Source organism: Callospermophilus lateralis, chromosome 19 (genome assembly GCF_048772815.1).
Source record: "Callospermophilus lateralis isolate mCalLat2 chromosome 19, mCalLat2.hap1, whole genome shotgun sequence".
In the NCBI taxonomy this organism is placed as follows: domain Eukaryota; kingdom Metazoa; phylum Chordata; class Mammalia; order Rodentia; family Sciuridae; genus Callospermophilus; species Callospermophilus lateralis.
In genome coordinates this window covers 16,157,532-16,167,353 of record NC_135323.1, presented here as the reverse complement: position 1 = coordinate 16,167,353, position 9,822 = coordinate 16,157,532, and positions in this window count along the sequence as shown.

Below are 9,822 nucleotides of genomic sequence, written 5' to 3'. Positions count from 1 at the left end.
CTCTTGGCAAGAGAAATAAAATTTATTTTAGTTTATTATTTGTTTATTTATTGCAGAACTGGGAATTGAACACAAGAGCGTTCTACTTCTGAGCTAAAGTTTTAGCCTTTTATAAAATTCAAAATTTTTTTAAAAAATATTTTTTAGTTGTCAATGGACCTTCATTTTATATACTTAAATGTGGTACTGAGAATCGAACCCAGCGCCTCACATATGCTAGGCAAGCACTCTACCACTAAGCCATAACCCCAGCCCCCTTTTTTACTTTATTTTATTTTGAGACAGGGTTCCATGAAGTTGGTGAGGCTGGCCTTGAACCTATGATCCTTCTGCCTCAGCCTCTGGACTTGTAGCATCACTTATTTTATAATTTTCAATATTACTCATCCTCACCTTTTCCTGTACAGCAATCCCAAACCAAAAAAGAAAGAAGGTAACAATTGTTTTTTAAATCGAGGCCCAGGTTCAATGTCCTGCTAAATAATGCTGCAGCCCAGGAGAAATTTCCTCCTCTGCAAATGTTTGCCAGAAGCTGTGATTCTGGAAACTTCTGTCCCCAATTCTCATTCTTCCCACTAAAGACAATACCTGGGGTTCCTCTGCTCATCGGACCCTTCCCTGGGCCTGACCCTGACCCCAGCAGAGCAGAGGAGCCCCACCAAGGCTCCCACAAATATTTCAAGTTCAAGGCAAAACAACTTTGGAGCTACTACTGGATTGTGTCACCTTTGAGGAAGAATTAGCTGCAGATGCCCTTCAAAGTGCTTTACAGGTATTACCTCATTCAATTTTCACAACGATCTTCTCCAGTAGGTATCAGAATTTCCCCCATGATACAAATGAAACGGAGACACCTAGGTTAAGTAGCTTGCCCAATGTCACATTAGAAAGTGGCTCAGCTGGGATTTGAATCCAGGAGTCCCTACTATTATCTACCTGCTTTACTGCTCCGGAAATGACAGTGACAGTGGCAGTAGAAAATAATGACTGTCATTTATCAATCCCTAACTGTGTCCCGGCACCCTACTTAGTTCTTTTTACATATTACCTAATTAAATTCTCATGACAAATTGTATGAGGTAGGATAGATCCCCATTTCACAGAGGAGGAAACGGAGGCCTAGAGAGGTAAGATAATCTGCCTTAGGCCACAAAGGTAGGAAGGATTGCAAGGACCCCCCCCCCGCCCCCCCGCAAAAAAAAATTCCAGGGTCCTGGTTCAGGAGAGCAAGTCCCGAATGCACACCCAGGACTACCACTAGGTTCGCCTATTCCCCGTGTCACGGTGAAGAAACCTGGGGAGGGGTGAGAAATTTGCTCCAGGTCTTGGGCAGGGTTGGTCGCAGAACTTGGAAACCAACAGGGACCCAAGCTGATGCGCGCCCCTGCTGTCGCGCTGCAAGGAGATCCCCTGAGCCTCGGACCCGTCCCGAGCTCCTCCTGGGAGCCGCTGCAAGTCCTGCTCGCCCTTGCGCGCAGCGACTGGGCGCTGTCCTGTGGCCAAAGCCCCCTCTGTCCCCCGGCTGCCCCAGGACAGCTCAGGCCGAGTCCGCCCGCTCAAGAGAGCGGCCAGCCCGCTTCAAGTGTTTGCTTCTTTCTGCAACAAGAGTCCACCTCCAAAGAAAGCATTCCAGAGCGTAAAAGGAGCAGCCACGGTCCAGTCCACGCGCTTCACCGAGGCGGGGAAGGGGGATGGGGGGAGGGTAGCCCAGGAATGACCATCGCCCAGCGCTGTGACCCGAGCCACTGCGCGAATAGAGCCGCACCGATTGCCCCAGGAAAGTGTCCCTGCATCCTGGTCACCCGCTAGCAGCCGCTGCGATGCCGGCCGGCAGGGCCACCGACCCACCGAGCGATCCGCGCGTCCGGGAGGCCACCTCGCACGGTGGCACTCGGGTGCCTGAAACCCTTGCCGGTCCGACCCAGCCCGGCTAGCTCACCTCTCGGCTCCGAAGGATGGGGGTTCGCGTGTGCACCATCCGGGTACGCTCCTTTTCTGCTCTCCTCACCAGGCAAGCATCCCCAGTTGGCGCGCCCCAGGGCTCTTGTGGGAGGGCCTGGGCCCCGCCTCTAGAGCCCAGCCCCCTCAGGTTCTGCCCCCTCCTACCTGCCCAGGTGTGTTCCCCAGCCCGCCGAGAACTGGCGACCAGCCCAGAGCGGGCCACGACTCCGCAGCGCCACCTGCCGTCCCGAGGCGAGCTCTGCGCCCCAGCTGGGCTGGTCCTGGGCCGTTCTAGGTGGCAAAGCGAGTGCCTGCTGCCGCCCTGAGGCCACTCTGCACCTTGCATTCCTCTGGGTCTCGGTGGCACCTCCCACAAGGCACCTCGCAACTCCTCCTGCTGCTCTGTTACTGACCCGGGCCTTTCCTTCTGCTCCAGATCACAGGTGCCTTCCTGCCCCAGCACCAGCAGGAATCTCACGCAGTCTTTTGTCCCCCATCCCCTGAGCATCGCTCCTGGCTTGCACCGTGAGGCTGCTTTAACCAGGCCACCCATCGTTTGGTCTGTTCAAGCGCCTTTTTGTAAGGCATCAGGCAGATAACCAGCAGAAATGAGTTTAGAGATTGCAACTGGGAGGAACCACATTAAGACCCCTAGGCCACTGTCCCCTTGAGTCGGGAAGAATTGAGACCCCAGGAGGGGAGGGGTCTGTTCTCACTCAGAGCTTCTCAGATGCAGGTCACCTACTGATGTCTTGTTAAAATGCAGGGGTAGGGTGGTTCTTGAGAGGCTGGGGTCTGACTTCCCAGCAGATGCCTCTGTTGATGGCCCAAGATGACACTTGGAGCCGCAAGGGTTACTTACTGGCCCGGGTGGTGGAAACAAGCCCAGCAATCCTAGAGGGCAGCTTAAAGAAAATCTTTAAAAAAAACTCCACCGTTTTTTCTTATAATATATGCTCATTGTGAAGAATTTAAATGGTAATCCACATCCCTCACTAAATAAGCATGGTTAACAGTAAGGTTATTATTTTGTATATATACCTAGACACATATATACTGTATACATATATGAATGCGTGTGTGTGAATGATAGGATTTTGAAATATATGCTGTCCCTAAATTTCTGAAGTTTGTTTTGATGATTATGCATCATATTTTTCCTCATTGTAAATTGAAGTCTGTTTTTTCACCTCATGATACATTATAGGCAACTTTTCCTTACTTAAAATGTACATTTGCTTAAGTATTCCATTCACATAATTGAATCGATTTATTAATACATGTATTGCCTCCAGTTTTCACTAATATGTTCTCTGTATAAAACCTTCATTTATATCTCTAATTGTTTTCTTGGGATACATTCTCACTGGTGGGATTTTTTTCCCCGTCAATATACTTACTCAGTTTGATTGGCAAAACAAAAAAGTACAGTTGAGAAAAAGGCCAAACAGTATATAGACTAGAAGATAATAGATTATGTATGTGGTGTCTTTCTCTGTATGCTTACCTTCAGTTTTTAAAAGAGGTCATCTCTTGGGGTGGGTTTACATGGGATTTTTACTGATCTCTGTTGTTGTTGAACAGATATGTTCTGTACCATAAAACTGATGTTTTTGAAAGGTAACAAGCTAGCTGATACATTATAGGATACAGTGAACTTAGGCTTGACGGATCTCTTTTTAAAAATCCACTTAAAATTGACATAGTGAAATGTTTGAAGGGTACAATCCAATGAGTTCGGGAAATTGTATATTCTTATATGACCATCCTCATAACAGACACAGAGATGGGCAACTTCCCAGCAGGTTTCCTTAGCCCCTTTCTGCTCCGTTCTGGTGCTCGGGTACAGAGTGGTGTCGTGTCTACGCCACCTCTGCCATCATAAACCTCTTGTCAGCTCCACCTCTTACCAGGGATCTCCTGAAACACTCCACTTTGGGTACCTAGTTCTAATTCAGGAAGGACCATGTTTTTTTCAAGAATCGGAAATAACCTTGAACTAGCTTAGCTAAGTTGAAGAATGAAAGAGTTTAGCTTACACATTGGGAAGTTTGACCTCAGGCTCTGCTTTAAGCTGGAGTTCCAAAGGTAACCAGGACCCAATTTCTCTATGCTTGAGTCTCCGCTTTGCTTTCTTGGTGTTTATGTCATTCCCTGTCCCATGAAGTCATAAGATGGCTCTGCTGGTTCCAGCCTGCGCATGTACTGAGCTCAGAGTCTAGTGGGACTGACGGATCAAATGTAGCCTGTAGGATTCAGTCTGAGCAACACTTATTTTTTTTTTCAGATGAATTTTAGTATATTAAGCATATCTTAATAAAGCTATCATGTATGATTAGATGCAAACAAAAGAATACTATAATGTATAGATAAGTCACATGTAATAATATAACAGAAATCCTTCAACCCACTATTCAGTTTAAGAAATAGAACCTTTCTCATGCAGGTGAAGATCACTGTTGGATTCTTTCCTGACTCCTCTCTCCCTATCCTCCTAACCGTTTTTCTGAACTGTGCTTATCATCCCATTGTTATCTTTAGAATTTACCACATACATATATATGGATCCCTAATAATGAATTGTTTACTTTCGCTTGTTTTCAAGTCTCATAAAAATGGAATCAGACTGCATGTACTTTTCTACAACTAGTTTTGATGACAATACCACATTTATCCACTTTCCAAGCAGTGCAAATTTCTGTTGTTCCCCATTTTTCTCCTACATATCCGTGTTTCTATGAACATTATTATTTATCCCATGCATGTTCAAGAGTTTCTCTAGGACAGTGCACCTCAGACTTCAATGAACATTTATATCAATTGAAGATCTTGTTAAAGTACACATTCTAATTCAATGGAATATTTTGATTAGGGCCTGAGAGTCTGCATCTCTAATAAGCTTCAGGTATACAAATGCTCTTGGTTAACCAACAGCACTTTGATTATTAAGACCAAAATCTAAAACAAGGTTATGCTTATCTTCAACTTTACCCTAGATAACACTGGGTTGTTTTGCAAGGTGATTATACAAAACCACATGTCTAGTAGCTGTGTAAGGGAGAATCCGTTGTTCCTCCTTTGATATTGTCAGACCTAGATTTAAACATTTCCCCCAGTTTAGTAATTACAAGATGATACAATGGTATTAATTTGAATTTCTCTAATATTAAGGCTGAGCATGTTTTAATGTTTATTAACAATTTTTAAAATGCCTATTTGTAATTTTAGCCCATTTTCCTTGTATTGTGTATGCATTTTTTCTTCTTTTTTTATTAGTTGTTCAAAACATTACAAAGCTCTTGACGTATAATATTTCATACATTTGATTCAAGTGGGTTATGAACTCCCATTTTTACCCCATATATAGATTGCAGATTCACATTGGTTACACATCCACATTTTTACATACTGCCATACTAGTGTCTGTTGTATTTTGCTGCCCTTCCTATCCTCTATGATCCCCCCTCCCCTCCCCTCCCCTCCCATCTTCTCTCTCTACCCCATCTACTGTAATTCATTTCTCTCTCTTGTTTACTGTGTTGCTTGAAGCTTGTTTTAACCCCTAATTGAACAACGCCATGAGAAAGAGGGGATGTGTTGACCTATATCTTAGCCCATATTTTACTGCTATAAGAAAATACCATAGCTGGGTAATTAATACAGAGAATGAATTTACTTCTCACAGTTCTGGAGGTTGGGAAGTCTGATAACCAGGAGGTCAGGATCTGCTTTTGTACTTCATCATCCCATGGCAGAAAGGCAAAGCATGCCTGAATAGAGTTTATCTAACACACATATTTTCATAGGAAGGCACGTAGTAAGGCAGAGGAGAAAAAGAGATCAAACTCACAGCTTCAAGCCCTTTTATTTAGCATTCTCCATGCATGAGCGCAGAAACCTCAGGTTCCAATCACTTCTTGCCAGTGTGTTTTGGAGATTTACTTTTTAACATATGCTATGTGTGTGGCGGGGGGGCACATTCTAGTTCTAGCAATTGGCTTAGGTTTGGATTACATGCTTCACCTCTGGGTAGAATCAGCTTCATTTAACACACGAGGGCTAAAAATGGGGATGGGGTGGTTCTCCAAAGTCAGAGTCAGAGTAAATTCTGGGTTTCAAAAGCATCCAGTCTACACAATTCCTTTCCTTTCACCTTCTTTGGCACTCAGAACCGGTAATTGTCTTGGTGAAACACCTTCTTCTCTTGGCTTCTCTGACGCATTGCTTTCTCTACAGTTTATTTAATACTCTTTGGAAATTTTTGCAGCATCTCTCTGTAAAAACCCAGAGTTCCTGTGTTGTTCCTGTAGTATTGGGGTTCAGGGTCTCAGGAGACTAGTCATAAGAAATAATAGGAGATCTTGAAACTTCTAGAGAGTAGGAGGAGATCAAAAGGTGTCTAAAGTGGATCCAAAGACTTGGTTAAACTGAAATAAGGGCTTAGATCTGAGTTTGGGGACCAGTGGGAATAAATAGCTTTGCTGTAAGGTTTGATTCTTTCCAGGATTCCTGAAGCTCTAGAATGATGTCCTTCCATTCATGTGATCCCTCTACCAGGATGGGATCAAGGCTGTTATTTCACATTGCTCATTGAGTTAGAAACCTACTATCCTAGGTCATTAGGGAGTAGGAACCAGGGTGTTTAGATTCACTTGTGTAAATTTCATAATCATTTCTCCGATGCTGCTTCTCTTGCAGGAAGTTGGCTTCAGACGATCAGCACCGTGGACAGCAGCCAAAGATGGTCATGGTTTCTTTCTCCTTCCCTGTAGGTCTCTGGTGGAATGCACATTCCCTCAAAATGTCACTTGCAATTTGGGGATGGATACATTGGAAAGGATGAAGGAGTGAAAGTGTTACCCTCACCCAGCCTATTCAGCCCGTACCCCGATAGAGATCTCAGTCAGAATGCTGTTACAACTAGAAATGTAAGGTCGGCTCTTGCTATTCATGATAGCTATGTTCTATAGAGTTGCCTTGAACACTGAATCAGCCGGTATTGACTGGCTGTGTCTAGGCAAAATGCAGGGTTAAGTTCTCAAGAGCCTCTGGTCTCATTTTCACTAACCTATCCGTACATACCTTTGTCCTTTGTGTGTTTCTGTTTAAAGCCACTTCATTTAAAATACAGTTGATTTGTTGACATTGAACTCATGGCCAACAGCATTATAAGGCATGCCTGAATAGAGTTTATCTAACACACATATATTCATAGCGAGGCACATTACTGTGTTTGAGAAGCACGTCAGCATTATACCTGCGGGGTGCTGTTATCAACAGCAGACTCACCAACAATGTACAGACATGGGTAAACTATGAAAAGGGCCAATTTTTTGTAGTGAGAGCTAAAACAATAAGGCAGTTAGGAACTGGATGTCAAACAGCACATTTTTGTTGTTCTGTGCACGCCCATAAAAACACCTCGAGAAATGATTTTAGAGTTACAAATGAATTTTAGTGAGTAGATGAATTTGCAAATATGCAGCTTATGAATAGTGAATGTTGACTATTATTTATTTTTCTTTATGCCAATTTGGGCTGGTTCATTTGGGCTGGTTCATTCCTTGGGTCTCAAATTATAGAAGCCAAAGTCCTTACAATGGCCCACGAGTCCCTGCATGATTTAATTTTCTCTTCCTTTTCTTGTGTCTGAATTAGGTTATTTATTTGAGATCATTCTTTCTTTCTTGATTTTCTTTCTTTCTTTCTTATTGGAGATTGGATTCTATCGCCATCTCCTTTCTTGGTTTTATTTTTCTTCAAAGCAGTTAGCAGGAGCTGAAATTATGTTAAATATTTATGTATTTATTTATTTTCTGTTGCCGGCCACTAAAATGGAAAACACTTTGATTTTCCCAGCTGAATCCCCAGAGTCCTGAACAGGTGCCTATCACACAAGGAGCACTCCAATGCTCATGCCGGATCGGACCTCACAAGTTTCCTATTTGGGCAGAAAAATGTTAGAGGTTTGACGATTTCTTTCCACTGAATTCTGGCGTCACTCTGTGTTAGTCAGCATTTCGTTGCTGTGATCAAAAGACCTAAGAAGAACAACTTGGAGGAGGAAAAGTTTATGGTGGCTATTGGTTTCCGAGGTCTCAGTTTGTGATGGGCAGACTCCCTATCTCTGGGCCTGAGGGGAGGCAGACTATCATGGTGGAAGGGCATCGTGGAGGGAAGCTGCTCAGTTCTTGGCAGCCAAAGGAATTGGGGTTGGGGGAGATAGAGAAGAGAGAGAGAGAGAGAGAGAGAGAGAGAGAGAGAGAGACGCTAAAGACAAAATATATAATCCTTAAGGCATGCCCCCTATGACCCACTGCCTCCAGCCACACCCTAGTTGCCTACAGTTACCACCCAGAAATCCACTTAAATTATTAATCCATGAAATGCATTAACCCAATGAGTAGGTTATGACTCAAAATCTAATCATTTCACCTCTTGAATTAACACAGGAGCTTATGGGGGGAATAGATCATATTGAAACCATAACACACTCAGACCTCTGGAATTCCCTCAGATCTTTGGAAGCCTTCTTGGGTGGTACCAAGGTCTCTTTATCATCATTCCTGACTCCTTCTAAGATGATTTTAGAATTCCCAGAAAAATTATGTCCTTGTTGTGGGTTAGATATGAAGTGTTCCGCAAAAGCTCACCCGTGAGACAACGCAAGAATGTTCAGAGGTGAAATGACCAGATTATGAGAAATATAACCCAGTCAGAGGATTAATCCACTGGAATGTATCAACTGGGTAACTGTAGGCAGGTAGGGTATGGCTGTAGGAAGCAGGTGACTAGGGACATACCTTTGGGGTTTATATTTTGTCCTTGGTGAACAGATTCCCTGCTCTCCTTTCTGGTTGCCGTGTTCTGAGCTGCTTTCCTTGGCCACTTCATTCCGCCATGATGTTCTGCCCCATCTTGGGCCCAGAGCTGTGGAGTTGGCCCATCATGGACTGAACCTCTGAAACCGTGAGCCAAAATAAACCTTTCCTTCTCTAAGTTGTTCTTGCCAGATCTTTTGGTCACAGTACAGAACGTTGACCAAAAGAGTCTTCCACCCTTTGTGACATGAGTGAGGGTCATCGGATTGCCCTCCTTCTTGGCCTGCCTGACCCCAGAGTCCTGAAAACGGAGACCTGACTCCATGCCCTTGTACCAAATAAAGGGGTCAGTTGATTCTCAAGGTGTCCAAGTGTGACGTCTTCCCCACAGATGTCATGCTATTTTAGCAAAATTTGTCTGATGATCATACAGTATAATTAAAAAAAAAAATCTACCCGTGTTAGGCAAATTTTCACTGCTGTGTTCAAAATAATCTTAGGTAGAACTTGACACAGGTAATGCCATTTTGAAACATACCCTCTATCTTAGAACTAGAGTCACCTCAAGGTCACCTTGACTCATCCTGACCTAAACCCCAGACAATACTCCATCATCATGCAAAGCAACCCCAGGCACTCTATCATCATAAGAAGGGAAACTAAAATCCTGAAAACACCTAGTTCCTCATGAAGGTGACACCACCAGGACCTTTCCCTGACAAACCCCTAGCCATGGCCTAGTTTCCCTTCCCTCATTCCCCTGGGTCTACCCCAGAAGTGCAAGATGGTTTCAGTCTCCACTGGGCCCCGTCCAGGTTTGTCCAGGAGAAACCTGGGTTACCGTGAGCCACCTCTCGTCTCTATTTATTTCCTCCATTCACTTCTTTCCTTACAAACACCTGACAAGGAGGAAAGGTATACTTAGGCTCATGGTTTCAGAGGATTCCGTGTCTGGTCAGCTGGTTCCGTGGCAGAACATCATGGTAGAAGGGCCTGGTGGAGGAAAGCTGCTCGGCTCATGCCAGCCAGGGATGGTGGAGAGGTAGGGGAAGGGGCCGGG